This window comes from Bos indicus, chromosome 20 (assembly GCF_029378745.1).
Source record: "Bos indicus isolate NIAB-ARS_2022 breed Sahiwal x Tharparkar chromosome 20, NIAB-ARS_B.indTharparkar_mat_pri_1.0, whole genome shotgun sequence".
Classification (NCBI taxonomy): Eukaryota; Metazoa; Chordata; class Mammalia; order Artiodactyla; family Bovidae; genus Bos; species Bos indicus.
The window spans coordinates 23,251,794-23,270,654 of NC_091779.1; the positions used below are offsets into that span (position 1 = coordinate 23,251,794).

Here is an 18,861-nt window from a genome sequence, read left to right on the forward strand (position 1 = left end):
GTCCTTACAGATGCCACCTGCATTTGTAATGGGTGAAATGCGAAGAGTATGTTTAGCTTCAGAAATACATCATCATGCAATTATCTTTAAAAGAAGGAGATGGAGAGAAAATAATGGTCGCTAACTTGGAAAGAGATTTATAATTCCTAAGCATGTGTTGGGGTGGCCAAAAAGTTCATTTGGGTTTTTCATCCAGTATTGCAGAAAAACAAACGTTTTGACCAACCCAATATTAAGTATACTAAACTGGGGAGCTGGAAGCCAGCTAAATTACTAATTAAGAGGCTTAATATGATAATTAAATATATATGGAGATCTTACCACGTGTCAGTCACAGTACGACGAACTTGAAATTATCTCAATCTTCACAACAATTCTATGACATCAGTAATATTTTTCCTCTCATCTTATAGATGAGGACACAGAGGCCAGAAAAAGACACTTGTCCAAAGCAAATAGTAGAGCCAGGAACTGAACCAAGACAGCCTGACTCTCAGTATCCTATAAATCAAAGGTTAAATCTGATGGTTTCTGGGATCACTTTAGGCATTACAATTTTATAACTTTTTGTAATTGACAAAATCATAAAGAAATCTCTTCTATATGGAAAAAAATTATTATGCAAAAGGAAAGAAACTCAACCTAAGCTTTAAAATAAGATACGCTCTCCAGCTGAATGTTTTTTTATTTAATAATTTTTAAACATATTATTTATTCATTTATGGCTGTGCTGGCACTTTGTTGCTGCACGGGCTTTCTGCAGTTGTGATGAGAAGGGGCTACTCCTTGTTGCAGGGCTACTCCTTCTCATTGCAGTGGCTTCTCTTATTGCAGAGCAAAGGCGCTTGGGCTTCAGTAGTTGAAGCAGGCAGGCTCAGGAGTTGCAGCTTATGGGCTGAATTGCTCTGAGGTATGTGGAATCTTTCTGGACCATGGATCGAACCCATGTCCTTGCATTGGTGGTGTTCCTATCCACTGTGCCACCAGGGATGTCCCCATATATGTCTTAATTTAAATTTATTTCCCATCTTCCTTAGGCAATGTTCTACTAAGTAGGAAAGTTTAGCAAAAGTAAGGAGGAGAAAGTTTTTTGTTTTTTTTTTTACCTAGTAAACTATGAGGTACTAAAAAATCCCATTTTAATGTACTCTCTAAGACAGGTAAATTTTTGCATAAAAATAGCAGTTCTTTAATTTATTCAACAAATACTTAGTAAACTTATTATACATATAACACCTGACTAATGATGCTATACAATAAAATTCTGACTCCATGGTTGATTGGATATATACATTTCTCTCTGCTCTATCAGATAACTCCATGAAAATTATGGTAAATGTAGAGGAAAGCTACAAAGTCACACAAAACATAACAAATGGGAGAAGAGACAACAAAACATGGCAATAAGAGAGGTCAAAAAGTTTTGGAGTATGAGAAGTGAGTCAAGTGGCAGCTGAATTAAGAAACATGAGAGAGTTGAAACCTAAAAACACCTAAAAGGGAGGCCACCAAGAAGCAAGATGTGTGGCGTGAATCTCATAATTTCAGAAGATGAGACACTACGGGGGCACAATCCATCCTCATTACCCATAGATTCATATTTGCAAATTCACCAACTCTCTAAAATTCACTGTGTCCCCAAAATCAGTACTTGAGCTATGTCATGGTCATTCACAGACGTGAGCAGTGGCAAGAAGCATACATTCCATGCGGAGGTTGAATAAGTAACACTGCTCTTGTACTATACAAACATTCTTTTCATGATCTGTTCAGTGCCACCGTTTTCACATTTTCGTGTGCTTTCTGATGGCGATTTTGCCATTTAAAATGGCCCTCAAGCATAGTGCTCAAGTGCTGTCTAGTGGTCCTAAGCAGAAGGTCATACGTGTGTTAGACAAGCTTTGTTCAGGTGTGAGTTACACTGCTGTTGGCTGTGACTTCGAGGTTGATGCACCAACAATATACACTGAACTAGGTGCCTTTAGACGGAAACACATATACAACCTGGTTATGTGCTGAATATCTGGCACGAATGTCGTGAGCAGAGGTTCACAGGAACTGAACCCTGCGTTTCCATGAGGGAGAGGTGTTCAGTGTTCACTAACTCTGTGTCCACGGTGCCTTTATAAAACATGATTACCACAAGTAACACATGCAACAGAGAAGATAAATGTCAACTGAAGGAAGAGGGCAACTTGGACTTTTAGGGACCACTGAAGCTATGGCAGCAGGAGTTTACTGATAGGGGCTAAAGTCAATCTGAGCATATGACAGAAAGCATGGGACAGAGCACAGTAGGAGACAGTGCTGGCTAGAATGGCTAATTAATACACTGGGAGAAAGTAACATTGAGTTTGGAGGAGGAGAGATGAAATCTACACATTCCAGCCTTTCAACTCAACTCCGCAAACAAAAGTCAGTGTCAGATCTTATGCTTGAGAGTGTGGAAACAAAGGTGAGGAAAGCAGAGGTCCCAGCTAGGAAAAATTCACAACTTAGGTGGGAAAACAGACTCATAAACAAAGGTGCTGTGTGCTGTGCTGTGCCAAGTCGCTCCAGTCGTGTCCGACTCCGTGTGACCCTGTGGACTGTAGCCCACCAGGCTCGTCTGTCCATGTGATTCTCCAGGCAAGAATAAACAAGGCACTGTAAAACAAAGTGGCAAGTGCTGTTAAAGGTGTGTATAAAGTGCTACAGGAAATGGGAAAGAGGAGCCATTAATTGTGCCCTAAGGGAAATGGATCCCAGAAAGTAAGAGAAAGGAACGTTTTAGCAGTACATTGAAAGTAAATGGAAAAATTATAAAAATAACATATTTCTGGTAGAGATGTTTAAGAGCCTGACATGGCAACTGGCTAAAGCCTAATCAATTCTGTTTTTCATTTCTTCAAAAAACAATTCATACCTTCATCAATCTTTTCTATTGGTTTTTTCCTTTAGGGGGGCTCTATTTCATTTCCTGATTGATCTTTACTATTTCTTCCTTCTACTGACTTCAGGCTTTGTTCTTCTAATTCCTATCGATAGTAGGTTAGGTTGTTTGAGACTTTTCATGTCTCCTGAGGTTGGTCTGCATTGCTATAAACTTCTCTTCTGGATGTTTTTGCTGTGTCCCATAGATTTTGGGCTTCTCTGGTGACTCAGGTGGTAAAGAATCTGCCTGCAATTCAAGAGACTTGGGTTCGGTCCCTGGGTTGGGAAGATCCCTTCAGAAGGGAATGGTTACCCATTCCAGTATTCTTGCCTGGAGAACTGTATGGACAGAGGAGCCTGGTGGGCTACAGTCCATGGGGTTGCAAAGAGTGGGAAGTGACTGAGCGACTAACACTTTCACTTTCATAGATTTTGGAAAGTTGTATTTTTGTCTCAAGGTAATTTCTGATTTCCTTTTTTATTTCTTTGTTGACTCTGGTTTTTTAAGCTACTGGTTTTTTAGTAGCTTATTGTTTAGTCTCTATGTGTTCGGGTTTTTTCCCCCATTTTTTAAAATGCAGTTGATTTCTAGTTTCATACTATTGTGGTCAAAAATGATGCTTGATGTAATTTCTATCCTCTTAAATTTGTTGAAACTTGTGGCCTAGCATATGATCTACCCTAGAGAATGTTCTATATACACTTGAAAAGAATGTGTATTCTGCTGGTTTTGGATGGAATGTCCTATACATATCTATTCAGCACAACTGATCTAATGTATCATTTAATACTACTGTTTCCTTATTTTCTGTCTAGATGATCTGTCCACCAGTGTAAATGGGGGTGTTAAAGTCACCTATTATCAATGTCAATTTCTCCCTTTATGTCTGTTAATATTTGCTTTATATATTTAGATGCTCCTATATAAGGTACACACACATTAACAAATGTTATATCCTCTTATTGTATTGATCCTTTTATTATTATATAATGGCCTTGTCTTTTGTTACAGTCTTTGTTTTAAAGCCTATTTTGTTTTATATGAGTATTGCTACCCCAGCTTTCTTGCTATTTTTATTTTCAGGAAGTATTCTTTTCCATCACCTCACTTTCATTCCATGTGTGTCTTTAGCTTTGGGGTCTTATTTTTTATCCAATTAGACACCCTGTCTTTTGATTGGAGCATTTGGTCTATTGACATTTAAATACACTTACTGCGACTTTGTTACTTGTTTTCTGGTTGTTTTTGCAGTTATTCTGTTTTCTTCTTCCTTTAGATTCTTTTCTCATGGTTTGATTGCTTCAGCGGTATGCTTACGTCCTTTTCTCTCTCGTTTTTGCATATCTATTGTAGGTTTTTGATTTGTAGTTTCCATGGGGTTCACATATGTTGGCCTGTATCTATTGTTTTAAACTGGTAGTCATTTAGTTCATACACATTCTAAAAGATTTACATTTTTTTACTCCTCTCCCCTGCATTTTTGTATTTCTGATGTCATATTTTACATCTTCATGTTTATCCCTTAACTGTTTATTATAGTTATGGTTGATTTTAGAATTTAATTCTTTAATTAAATCTTTAATCTTTACACAAGCTTACTTAAGTGGTTGATTCACAATCTTTACTATATATTTGCCTTTATTAATTGGATTTTTCCTTGCCTATAAGTTCTTCTTGCAGCCTTTTCTTTCCACCTATAGAAAATCCTTTAACATTTCTTTTAGGGTTGGTGTGGCATTGATGAATTCTTTTCACTTTTACTTGTCTGAGAAGTTATTTCTCCTCCAACTCTGAATTATAATCTTGCCAGGCAGATTATCCTAAATTGTAGGGTTTTCCCCTTTTAATACTTTAAATAAACCATGCCACTTCATTCTGGCTTACAAAGTTTCTGCAGAAGAATCAGCTGATGACCATGGGAATTCCCTTTTACATGAGTCTGTTCTTGCTGCCTTTAAAATTCTAAATTTTGCTATTTTAATTATATCTTGGTATGGGTCTCTTTGAGTTCATAAATTTTAGGGAACTCACTGTGACTCTCATACCTAGATATCTGTTTCCTTCTCCAGATTCAGACATTTTTAAGCCACAATTGAGTCAAATTACATTTTCAACACATTTTTCTCTCTCTTCTTCTAGGATGCCCATAATGTGAATATTAGTATACTTGCTATTTTCCAACAGGTCCCCTAATTGTTCCCTTTTTTTTTCTTTTTCCTGTTCTGCTTGGTGATTTCCCTTATGCTGTCTTCCAGATCACTTGTGTTCTTCTGTTTTCTTGTATGTGTGTGTGTGTTGTTCAGTCGTGCCCGAGTCTATGCAACCCCATGGACTGTAGCCCCCCAGGCTCCTCTGTCTGTGGAATTCTCTAGGCAAGAATACTGGAGTGGGTAGCTATTTCCTTCCCCAGGGATCGAACCTGAGTCTCCTGCACTGTGGGTGGACTCTTCACCACCTGAACCACCCTTTTTTTCCTGTTCTGATTGCATGATTTCCCTTATTCTGTCTTCTGGATCACTTGTGTTCTTCTGTATCCTTGGTCTGCTGTTTACTCCTTCAAGTGTGTTTTTCATTTGCTACTGTATTCTTCAGTTCTGACTGGCTCTTTTATTCATTTTCTAGTTCCTTATTAAAATTGTGTCCATCTATTCTTTTCCTTAGTTCAGTCAGCATTCTTATTACTAATGTTCTGGATTCTTTGGTGCTTGGGTGCTTGGCATGGACTGAGGAATGCACTGGGGTGGTTGAGGGAAACCAGACTAAGTTCCAGGCAGCCTCAATCTGCATCCTCTGCCTTGTTTCAGGAGTAAGCAAGCACGTGCATGTTCTTCATAAATGAAGCCTAGGTTCCTAACAGTTGTTAGTTTCACTGATTTTCACACCAACTAAAGGGACTTGTCTTTTCCGTGTCAGACCCCGGGATTGAGACACCCAATGTATGGTTCAAACTGTTTCCTCATCAGGGAGGCTCTCCAAGCCCACAGAATCCTGCTCCTCTTTTGTGCTTTCTCCCAGGGGCAAAGGTCCTGACCTGACCACTTCTCTTCCCTTCCTATGCAACTCAGTTTGGATCTAACAGCCTTGGTTATATGTCTGCCAGTCTCCAGTTTTTCTGTGAGAATTGCTTCACCTGTAGATGTATTTTTATGTGTTCATCAGGGGAGGTGAGCTCCACATTCTCCTTCTTGGCTTTCTTGCTCTCCATCTGCTAGTACTTTTATTTTTTAATTGGAAGAAAATTGCTTTACAATGTTGTGCTGGTTTCTGCCAAACAATGATGTGAAAAGGTCATTCTGAAGGAAATCAGCCCTGGGATTTCTTTGGAAGGAATGATGCTAAAGCTGAAACTCCAGTACTTTGGCCACCTCATATGAAGAGTTGACTCATTGGAAAAGACTCTGATGATGGGAGGGATTGGGGGCAAGAGGAGAAGGGGACGACAGAGGATGAGATGGCTGATGGCATCACTGACTCGATGCACGTGAGTTTGAGTGAACTCCAGGAGTTTGTGATGGACAGGGAGGCCTGGCGTGCTGCGATTCATGGGGTCACAAAGAGTCGGACACAACTGAGCGACTGAACTGAACTGATACACACACACACACAAATACATGGGCTTCCCTGGTGGCTCAGTCGATAAAGAATCTGCCTGCAATGCAGGAGACCACCTGCAACACAGGAAACTCGGGTTCGATCCCTAAGTTGGGAAGATCCCCTGGAGAAGGAAATGGCAACCCACTCCAGTATTCTTGACTGAAAAATCCCATTGACAGAGGAGCCTACAGTCCATGGGGTCACAAGAGTCAGGCACAACTTAGTGACTAAACCACATACACAAACCATACACACACATATATATTTCCCTCCCTTCCCGCATCTCACTCCTCTAGGTCATCACAGAGTGCCAGGCTGGGCTTTCTGTGCTATCCAGTAACTTCTCACTATTTGATAGTGTATATATGTCAACACTACTTTCTCAATTCTTCCCACCCTTACTTTCCCCATGGCCACAGTCCATTCTCTAGCTCTGTGCTCCATTCCTTCCCTGCAAGTAAGTTCTTCCGTGCCTTTTTTCTAGATTCCATGAACTAATAAATGACATTTGTTTTTCTCTTTCTGACTTCACTCTAATTTCACCCACTTCACTACAACTGACTCAAATTCATTCCTTTTTAGGGCTAAGTATGCTGGTACTTTTTGGATTTTTATCCCAAAGCATCAATTAGATCACAACTGTTATCTGGATGACATCAATTATAAAATACATCTTGATTTCAAAGATATTAAAATGTTGGGAAATGTCCACCCTAGAGAGATAAGGGTAGTTTGAGGTCCTGAGGACAGATTTCATAAATAAGAAGTCCATGTCCCAGCCAAGAAAACACCAATTTTTTAGGCCTGACCATAAGCAATTACAAAGACTTTCCTTGGTGGACTTCACATCAAAGGTTTCCTCCCCATATCAGATTTGATACAAAATCAAAACACAATGCATTACCATCTCTGAAAGTTGTTGCAGACAAGGATTCAGGTCCCCCTGGATGGTGGTGTTGTTATACACATCTGCATTTCTGGCCCAGGCACCTCTATTTGGAAGTCTTCTTATGGGAAAAAACTAGAAGACAATTTTCTAGACCCTGACTCTGTACTTTCCCACTCCTAGCCTTTCCTTCTTCTTTTTCCCAGCCTCTGGGTCCATAAGTCTGCAGTTGCCTTTTGTTCAGGGCTCCCTAAACAGTGAGACAACCCCCAACATCTGTGCTGATCCATCCGACCCTCAACAAGGAGGCCATTCCACAGGAAGAAGTGGAACAGAGGGAGTCTTTTAGTTCAGACCCCTGTCTATACAAATGCCATAAGTGGTTAAAGACTTGACTCACTTTCATTTTGACCTGTTTAATGCAGTACTCCAACACTGGGCAGTTAGCTCTCTCCAGCTCAGCTGAACTGTTCTCACTATTCAAGTCAAGCAGAATGCAGAAAAGCAATTTGAACTCAAAGCATGAGAACAGTCAGAGGTTCTTAAGAAGTCTGTCAGTCAGGATTTCCATTTGTCATTTTTGGGTGTACTCAAGCACATGTTGAGCAACTGTTACTTGTTAAATACTGAGATGACTGAGTTGAGATAGCTAGACATGACATGACGTGAGTCAAATAAGAAACAATTCACAACACTGTATATATATATTTGGATAACAAAATATTTGAGTCTATGAGTTATGGGATGGGAGGAAGCACTATTAAGTACAGTAACCAAGGAAGATTTTGCAAAAGAAGTGTGACTTGAGTAGAGCACTGAACTAGTAAAGTCTGGATAATTAGTGGGAAAAACATATGGATGTTAATATATAAAACTCCTATTCTCAAAGAATATAGTTCTTTTTTCATGTTTTTTTTTTCAAAAAACATTTTTTGTTGTTGTTGTTAAATTACATGTGTATGCCTCTGTAACACAACAAAATAGTTTCCTCTGCAGAGCAACATGAAATAGGATGTATGATTTTTCAGAATTTGAACCTTGTTTTAACCTCATTTTCCTTTAGTTTCTATTCCCCAAATTCAAACCAATGAATTGCAGAAAAATCAACTTTGAAAATTTTCCTCCATATTTGTTTAGCTAATCCACTATGTGCCTATTAATATGCAATTTGACCAGAGCTGCCAGCCAGTGGAGTAGAAAAAGACATCCTCCAAAAATGTATAGCCATTATAGCCTAAATCACTGCACGTATAAATGCTATATTTAATAATAATAAATGCTATATATAAATAAATGCTGTATTTATGTTAGTCACTCAGTCATGTCTGACTCTTTGAGACCCCACTGACTGTAGCCCACCAGGCTTCTCTGTCTATGGAATTCTCCAGGCAAGAATACTGGAGTGGATTGCCATTCCCTTCTCCAGAAGGGAATATATATTTATATATTATATATAATTAAAATATATTATGTATAATATATAAAATATATATTTAAAAACATGTATATTATATAATGAATATATAAATAAAAATAAATGCTATATTTATATATAATAAGCATACACTAAATGCTTATTAAGAATAATTAAATTTTTGAGACAAAACTTGGCTTTGGAAGTCTGGCTTCCTCCCAGCTACTCAATTAAATTATTTATTAAACCTCACTTTCAACTCTTACCAACTTCAGAATAGGATGACATTATTTTCAAACCATAAATATTTCTTTAGCACTTTCTCAGTGCCAGGCTGAAGTCTGCCTTCCTAGAGCTTACAGTCTGAATTTAGTCTAGACTTTAGAATTGCACTGTTGCTAAAAGAGTTTTAGCCACTAACCACATGTGGCTACTGAGCACTTGAAACACAGTTAGTACAACTGAGAAATTGAGTTTTTAAAATTTTATTTTACTCAATCTAAAGCTGGAGACTTGATTTGGCTATTGGGAAACTTAAGTATATCCGAAACAACTTGAGTATGTGAATCTATACTGGGTATGTAAATCATAATTTACTATATTCAGTCAGATCAGATCAGTCGCTCAGTCATGTCCGACTCTTTGTGACCCCATGAATCGCAGCACACCAGGCCTCCCTGTCCATCATCGACTCCCGGAGTTCACTCAGACTCACGTCCATCAAGTCAGCCATGCCATCCAGCCATCTCATCCTGTCATCCCCTTCTCCTCTTGCCCCCAATCCCTCCCAGCATCAGAGTCTTTTCCAATGAGTCAACTCTTCGCATGAGGTGGCCAAAGTACTGGAGTTTCAGCTTTAGCATCATTCCTTCCAAAGAAATCCCAGGGCTGATCTCCTTCAGAATGGACTGGTTGGATCTCCTTGCAGTCCAAGGGACTCTCAAGAGTTGTCTCCAACACCACAGTTCAAAAGCATCAATTCTTCGGCGCTCAGCCTTCTTCACAGTCCAACTCTCACATCCATACATGACCACAGGAAAAATCATAGTTTATAAAATCTAAACACTAAGTATTTCCAATGAAAACAGCTTCCAAATTGAGATATGAAGCAATTATAAAAATACATATTGGATTTCAAACATTCAGTACAAAAATTTTAAATACCTCAATTTTTATACTGATTATATACTGAAATCATATTTGGGATATACTGATCACATATGTCTCTCCCGTACCAGCGAGGCAGCAGTAAAGAATACCCTGCAAATGCAGGAGACTCAAGAGACGTGGTTTTGACCCCTGAGTTAGGAAGACCCCCTGAAGTAGAAAACAGCACCCCACTCCAGTATTCTTGCCTGGAAAATTCCATGGACAGAAGAACCTGGTGGGCTACAGTCCACAGGATCGCAGTTAGACACGACTGAGCAACTGAGCATACACACAGCAGCTGGAGATGGGCTAGACTGGAGGTTCAGCAAACAGACTTTTGGGCCAGAATATCTGGGTTCAAAGCCCCACTCTGCCACTTGCTAGCCTCCTTACAGTTAGATGTGACTAAGTTCTCAATGGCGGAATAGGAAAGGAGACCTATATGCCATTTCTTTGCCTAGTTCATAAACATCTTCTCTTGTCCACCTCTGCCCTCCCCTGGCCCCACTCTTTCCCTTTTCCTGGCTTGATGAAGAGAAGCATAAAGTCCTTGGAAACCATGTACCAAAGATAGTAGAGGCACACGACAGAAGCAGCCTGGAGTCCTAAATACCTACCTTGCAGGAGCACCCTCCCTGGACAGTTAGGCGAGCAAAAACCTATCTCCATCTTGTTAAGTCACTGAAGTTCTGGGGGTTTCTAAAAAGCAGCTAGTGTCATCCTAGTAGATAAAATCAGTGACTCAAAAGGCTAACAATATACCAGTTCACAACTCTTGGTGCCATCATGAAGCAGTAAGATAACACCCCAACCCTTGATTCCATCTCTTCTCCACCCCCTTGTATGACTCCGAGGTGTATTGCTGCCAAGACTGTGATTGGGTAGACATGTAAACAGATGAAGAAACAATAAAACAAATGACCAACAGGCACATGAAAAGGTGCTCAACATCACTAACCATCAGGTAAACGTAAATTAAAACCACAGTAAATGGCCAAAATTTTTAATCTGGCAATAACAAATAATGGTGAGGATGTGAAGCAAATTGAACAATCTTCCTACAATGCTGGTAGCTATAATAATAATAATTCAACTACTTTGGAAAACTCTTGCTGTTACTAAGAAAGCTAAACGCATACCTACCCTGTGATCTAGCAATTTCACTCCTACGTACACACCTGTGAGAACTGAGAGCTGTGTTCACCAAAGACTTACAGAATATACTTAGGAGCTTTATTTACAATAGTAAAAAACGGGGAACAACTCAAATGCCCATCAACAAGAAATGAGAAAAACAATTTATAGTATATTCATATGACAGAACACCACACAATAAGAGAGAACTGATACACACAACATGGAGAAATCTCGCGAATACTATGTTGAAAAAACCAACAAAAAAGAGAGCTTATGATTCCATTTATATAGAGTTCAGGAACAAACATAAATTTATGGTTATAAATATCATAATAGTGGTTACCTCTGGGCAAAGGGGTTGAATGTAAAGGGGCAAGACGGTAATAGAAATGTTACCCATTTTGATTCACGCAATGGTTTCAAGTATATGTAAATAAAAATTTAAGCCATATACTAAAGGTTTGTGCATTTTAAAATATGTAAATCATATTTCTAATAAAATGATTAAAAAGTTAACTTGTCCCAAAGCACACAAATATAAGATGTTGAGCTCAGGTTCAAACTTAGGTTAATCTTAGTCTTCTGACTTGAGTAGGGTTCACTTTCCTATCCAATACATAAAAGAAATGAGAAAACTACAAGAAGACTGTTGTTACTTAGCTTAAATATGTCAGTAACATCACTCTCGCTACATAATTTATCCATAGTATCTGTATTATGATCAACTGTACTGATTTTTCAAGGCAGGCTTCAACAGTACGTGAACCGTGAACTTCCAGATGTTCAAGCTGGATTTAGAAAAGGCAGAGGAACCAGAGATCAAATTCTCAACATCCACTGGATTATCAAAAAACCAAGAGAGTTTCAGAAAAACAACTACTTCTGCTTTATTGACTATGCCAAAGCCTTTGACTGTGTGGATCAAAACAAACTGTGGAAAATTCTGAAAGAGATGGGAATACCAGACCATCTGACTTACCTCCTGAGAAATCTGTATGCAGGTCAAGAAGCAACATTTAGAACTGGACATGGAACAACAGACTTGTTCCAAATCAGGAAGGGAGTATGTTATGGATGTAGTTTGTCACCCTGCTTATTTAACTTACATACAGAGTACATCATGTGAAATGCTGGGCTGGATGAAGAAGCACATGGTGAAATCAACATTGCCAGGAGAAATATCAATAACTTCAGATATGCAGATGACACCACCCTTATGTCAGAAAGCGAAGAACTAAAGAACCTTTTGATGAAAGTGAAAGAGGAGAATGGAAAAGTTGGCTTAAAACTCAACATTCAGAAAACTAAGATCACGGCATCTGGTCCCATCACTTCATGGCAAATAGATGGAGAAACAATGGAAACAGTGAGAGACTTTATTTTCTTGGGCTCCAAAATCACTGCAGATGGCAAATGCAGCCATGAAATTAAAAGACAGTTGCTCCTTGGAAGAAAAGCTATGATCAACCTAAACAGCATATTAAAAAGCAGAGATATTACTTTGCCAACAAAAGTCTGCCTAGTCAAAGCTATGGTTTTTCCAGTAGTCATGTATGCATGTGAGAGTTGGACCACAAAGAAAGCTGAGTGCTGAAGAATTGATGCTTTTGAACTGTGATGTTGGAGAAGACTCTTGAGAGTCCCTTGGACTGCAAGGAGATCCAACCAGTCCATCCTAAAGGAAATCAGTCCTGATTCATTGGAAGGACTGATACTGTAACTGAAACTCCAATACTCTGGCCACCTGACTCAAAGGACTGACTCATCTGAAAAGACTCTGATGCTGGCAAAGATAGAAGGCAGGAGGAGAAGGGGATGACAGAGGTTGAGATGGTTGGATGAAATCACTGACTCAACGGACATGAGTTTGAGTAAGCTCTGGGCGGTGGTGACGGACATGGAAGCCTGGCATGCTATAGTCCATGAGGTTGCAAAGAGTCAGACACAACTGAGTGACTGAACTGAACTGTACTGATTTTGGCACCAAAACATTCTATACTTCAAATGATGGTTTTAATTTGTGGCACTACAGCAGTAACAATTCGGTCTATAGAACTGAAATAAATTATTGAAATCAAACTTTCAATCATCCCATACAACTGGTAACATAGTAAGATAATCCACTTGAAGAACAAACATGGTAAGATAAAACTGTCAGAACCTGCTATTTAACTAACACAAATACATTAGCTGATTAGCATCTGTAGATTATAATGAAAAATCTCAAGTGGCAGAATATCCTAAAACTGATGAAACAATTAATAGATGAAGATATAGTGAGATGATAAATGGTCAATTAACAAGTGTCACTCATATCCCTGTGATATTTATAAGCAACTAAAACACTGTAGTTGCAAATGTGATCCCTGCTTCTCAGGAAAAAACTTTTTATTGATCATTGATATATCAGCTAATTCAATACAGTATGTCCCCTAATACAAACCTTCACATTGTTAACTCTGAAGGATGCAAACATGTGTTCCATCAACATTAGGCATGAGTGAAACTGCAGCTTGCCCTCTGTTTCCTATTGCTGACGATCCTTCAGGTCTCTCATTTCCCATCTCCCTTCCCTCTTCCAGTCAGTAACTCTTCTTGCCTGTTCACTCAGTGCCAGCTCCTGTATGCTAGCTTCTGCACTGTACTACTATACTCTTCAAGGTACTGCACTGTAAGACTAAAAATGTTTTAATTTTGTTTTTTAATGTATTATTTGTGTGATAAGTATTATAAACCAATACAGTACAGTCCTCTGTAGCCGATTGTTCTGCTTGGGTACTAGGCTAACTCTGTTGGATTTACAAGCAAATCAGACTTATAAATGTGCTCTTGGAATAGAATTTCTTTGTATGTAGGGGATTTTTTGTATTAGAGTAAAATGAACATTAAAATATAAGGGCACCAGCATATGGCTATGATACTCTGCATTCTTTCACGGGGCTGCCTCTTTTAAAAGTATTTTACTGTAACTGCATGCACTGACTGTAGCATCTTCACTGGATGCACACTGGATGAAGAAACCTCCAGCTATTGTCTTTTATGTAAAAGCAAACTGAAGGATAAACCAGATCACTGATAGTGGTAGGTACCACCCAAGTCATCAAATAAGACCAATGTTAAGGCTACTCCAACTAGTTCTTTAATATGAAGCAGCATACCCACCTTGTTATACAGGCATGTCTCTTCCTATACATAAAAGTTTTTGAGTATTTTAAACTGTTTTTGTATCTGTTGAGAATATATCCCTCACATGGTGAACCTCTGCCAAAACTAAGAAGAAAATCAGGTTAAATAGAGATAGCCAAGACTTTGGGATAATAAATTCATATACACAGGAAAGAAAAAATTGGGCTTTGTTCTTGAATGCTGAAAAAGAATTCTACAAAAACACGATTCCAAATCCAGAAAACACTGATAAAAGGGAAAAAACGAAAAACAAAACCTTTTCCAAGGAATTCTTACATGCAAAATCCCCCACAGAGAAGTAGATTTCAATGCCCTACTATGACAATTTGACAATTCCTAAATTATAGCCAAACAATTAATGAAGCACTTAAAGGATTAACCTAAATTGCCAAACCCCAAACTCTAGGACAAATCATTCGCTCACTTCAATTTCAAGCATCCGTAGTGTTCCAGCACACATTCACCTTATTGCCCGCCCCCATCCCCCGAAGTCCTCTCCTTACAAGAAATTCCTCAGGGAACCACCAACTGTCTCTAAAGCAGGAGTCATTTAATCTTTGGTTCCCTGGCCTTTTTGCTGTGTCTATGGATGGATTTTACACAGGTAGAGAAATCTAAGCACACGCCTAAGCACAGCACAGATAAATCCCCTGAAACTTCAAGTAAAAACTTGAGTCGGAAACCAACTTGATTTAAAGTGATTAGGAACCGCGATTCTAAAGGGAGAACCCTAAGAGTACAGCAGCGCCAGCCCACCACGCAGGCACGCCCCACACTCACTTGGATGTGATCAGCGCAAGTTCTCAGCAGCAGGGACGCTGTCCTATCTGCTTATCCCAGTCCCTGGGATCCCAGGAAGCCAACCTCCGGCTCCGCCCCAGGGGACGGTTCCCGCCGCCCCCACACCCTCAGTAGCTGTCATTCCCGGCAGCGGGCAGAGCAAAGCACTGCCCTGGTTCGGGAAAGGAAGGACCACCAGCTCAGAGCTGCCTCGGGGACCAGGCCGGGATGCAGGCAAAGCTGCTTCCCAGCACCAGCAGTTTCAAGGTGACCACAGCCACACACAGCTGTCTGATCGCTCACATTTGTCTGACCCCGAGGCTGAGCTCTCTGCTGGTCGGATAGTAAAAGAGCACTTTTCCTCACCACCAGCATCGTGGGACATAATACAAGTCTATTCTGGGCTTTTCCTAAGGAGGTACTAGATTCCCGGTTCTGCATGAGGCATGGCAGGGAAATCTAAAGCCAACACTGAACGTTAAGTGCTGACCACAGCATCACGCACACTGGTGTGTGACTGAAATTTTTAACATAGCCATTTTAAACATAGTTTAAAATCAATAGAGTACACAAAACAAAATGAAATGCTCTCTTCTCCCCAGTTAGGGGACTAGTAAAGAGATTATACAGCACAAAATGTAAAGCCAGGGGTGTAAAGTGTAAAGAAGGGGTGAACTTCTGTCCAGTGCTGCTGCCCTGTATTATCAATGATGAAAAATTAAATCAGAAAACAATCACTACTCTACCCAAGACCCTAACGGACAGATGGGCTGGACGGGTCATGTACCCAGTATGAAATCAGGACCACTCTTCATCTTTACTCTCTAACATCACCACTATTCCCAAACCTTTATTTGTACAGCTGATGCCTGACATTCTACATTTTGAGCTTCTTTAGTTTGGGCCACAACCTTTGACTCTGCAAAGCTTTAAAATGCAAAGAATTCAAGGGAAGAAAATCTAAGCTTTATTATTCACATCTTAACCTATGCCTTTTCAGGTGGCACTAGTGGTTAACAATCCACCTCTCAATGCAGGAGACTGGAGAAACACAGATTCAATTCCAGTCAGGAAGATCCCCAGAATAGGAAATGGCAACCCACTCCAGTATTCTTGCCTGGAAAATTACCTGGACAGAGGAGCCTGACAGGATACACAGTCCATGGAGACGCAGAGAGTTGGACACAACTGAGAAAAGTGACTAGGCACTCACTTGAGAGCAGGCCTCAATGAACAGATAGAGAGGTCACTAGACTCTAATGGTTGGCAGGAAAGGCACAAAAACGAACAGATTACTGAATCTGACTAAAGCCAGCATTCTGTATCGGAGAAGGCAATGGCTACCCACTCCAGTACTCTTGCCTGGAAAATCCTATGGGCGGAGAAGCCTGGTAGGCTGCAGTCCCATGGGGTCACTAAGAGTCGGACACAACTGAGAGACTTCACTTTCACTTTTCACTTTGATGCATTGGAGAAGGAAATGGCAACCCACTCCAGTGTTTTGCCTGGAGAATCCCAGGGAGAGGGGAGCCTGGTAGGCTGCCGTCTATGGGGTCACACAGAGTTGGACACGACTGAAGCAACTTAGCAGCAGCAGCATTCTATATACCATAACAAATTAAAGTTGATAAAGGCTAAAGATTTCTGATGTCAAGCAGCAGGAAAACACATGCTTAATGTAAAAAAAGAAAAATGATTTCTCAGGTTAAATTCCAGGGATTAAACAAGCTTTAGTGAAGTAGAAAATTCAGTACTAAGAAACATTTGGAAAAACAAAAGAAAATAAGACAGCTATTGGAAATAAAATATAATTGCTAAAAAATAAAAAGATTTAAAGACAGTATTCTACCAAAACATAAGCAAAAAGATGAAAAAACATGAAATACAGAAGACTTAGAGATTAATTTTGTAGTTCTAGCATCTGATTAATATCAACAGGAGTTCCATAAAGAACAAAGAAAATCTAGGAAAAATTATCAAAGAAATACAATACACTCCCAGAGTCAGAAAAGTATGATCTGCAAAGCACACCAAATACTCTAGAATTTAAAGGTCCACTCATTATAAAATTTAAGAACATTAACATCTTTAGGGATCTAGCTTCCAGACACTAACTTTGAACACAGAAAATAATATGATGAAAAGCACATATTTCTTCTCCCAAAAAGAGAAAAGACAATCGAACTATGGATTATCAGTGTATAGTTATTTATATATGTGGGTATGTAGTAATACTATTAGATACTATTAGTATCTAATTAGATATTATTAGGTAGTATTAGATATTAGTACTAGATAGTATTAGATATTCGGAGAAGGCAATGGCACCCCACTCCAGTACTCTTGCCTGGAAAATCCCATGGACGGAGGAGCCTGGTAGGCTGAAGTCCATGGGGTCGCTAAGAGTCGGACACGACTGAGCGACTTCACTTTCACCTTTCACTTTCATGCATTGGAGAAGGAAATGGCAACCCACTCCAGTGTTCTTGCCTGGAGAATCCCAGGGACGGAGGAGCCTGGTGGGCTGCTGTCTATGGGGTCACACAGAGTCGGACACAACTGAAGCGACTTAGCAGCAGCAGCAGCAGTATTAGTTATTAATACTATTAGATACCATTAGACAAATACACAAAGTACAGACAAGTCAAAATGAGAAGTTTAGTTAAAAAGAATAAGCAACAGAAATTCCCTAGGAATCCAGTGGTTAGGATTCCGTGCTTTCACTGCCAAGGACCTGGGTTTGATCCTTCACTGGGGGAACTAAGATCCTGCAAACAAAAAAGTAAATAGGATGTATTTAACAATATTGTTATCTCACTTCTGGGAAAGGCTAAATGAAAGTGTTTGCATCGTTAGTTGTTTTGTCTGTATGTCTTGTCTCTTCCAGTTTTGTTTACAAAGAGAATTTATAGGTCATTTCTTTTTTTATTTCCTCAAAGAGCTTCTTGGTCATAGCCTGATTGCCTTACAACTTTTTTGAGTCATGCTTGATTTATCAAATTTACCATCAGAGCATTACTGAAACAAATGTAAAGAGAAAGTCACACATAATCCTACCATCATAACAAACCAACTATAAATATCCAAGTGTTCATTTACTTATTTCTGAGTATAGATTTGAAAATTTTCTTTAAAAAATATCAAAGTGACAGATACACATATGACTAGAAAATAAAATTCTGTAGAAGGATTATATAATAGAGCAATATTGCTGCCTCTCCCTTTCTAAATTGCTATTCCACATCCCACAGTCTACTGACTGTGGTAAAGACCACTCACCTCATTCTCCCTTCCTTGGTAACTTTTTTCCAGTTCTATTGAGATGCAGTTAATATATACCACTGTGTAAGCAGAGGGCATATAGCATATGGTTTTGCTTATACTGTATTGTAAAATGAATACTGTAGTAAGTTTAGTTAGCATCCATCATCTTATAGTAGATAAAAAGAGAAAAGAAAAAAATTGGTAACTTTACTGTGCAGGTAGTTCACAGATTTGTGCTGTGTAAGCATAAAGGGGAGAACAGCTTTTAGGGGTCTCAAAGTTTCTGTCTGAGGGGGGACGGTATGTTGACAATAGTTTGCCAGTTATGACCAGGTCTGCCTTGCAGCTGCAGTTTCCTAGAAAAGACTGCAGGGATTTCTGGTTTTCACTTGAAGCCTGGAGGCTTTGTTTTAGGAGTCTCACAGGTGACACTGAGAAGCAGGTAGATTTGAGAATCTCAAATGCTTCTAAGCATAACATTTTTTTTTCCTTACTAAACAGAGAGATTCCAGGGTGTTTCATTACTGTGGAGGGAAA

General features: G+C 39.4%; 1 protein-coding gene across 1 annotated transcript in view; it reads right to left on the reverse strand.

The window, feature by feature from the left end:
* Nucleotides 1–15,371, reverse strand: part of IL31RA (interleukin 31 receptor A) — a 74,120-nt gene extending 58,749 nt beyond the window's left edge. The window contains exon 1 of the mRNA XM_019983134.2: nt 15,061–15,371. The gene's annotated coding sequence lies outside the window, so the exon portion shown is untranslated. The remainder of the gene's footprint in view (nt 1–15,060) is intronic.
* Nucleotides 15,372–18,861: the final 3,490 nt, after the last annotated feature.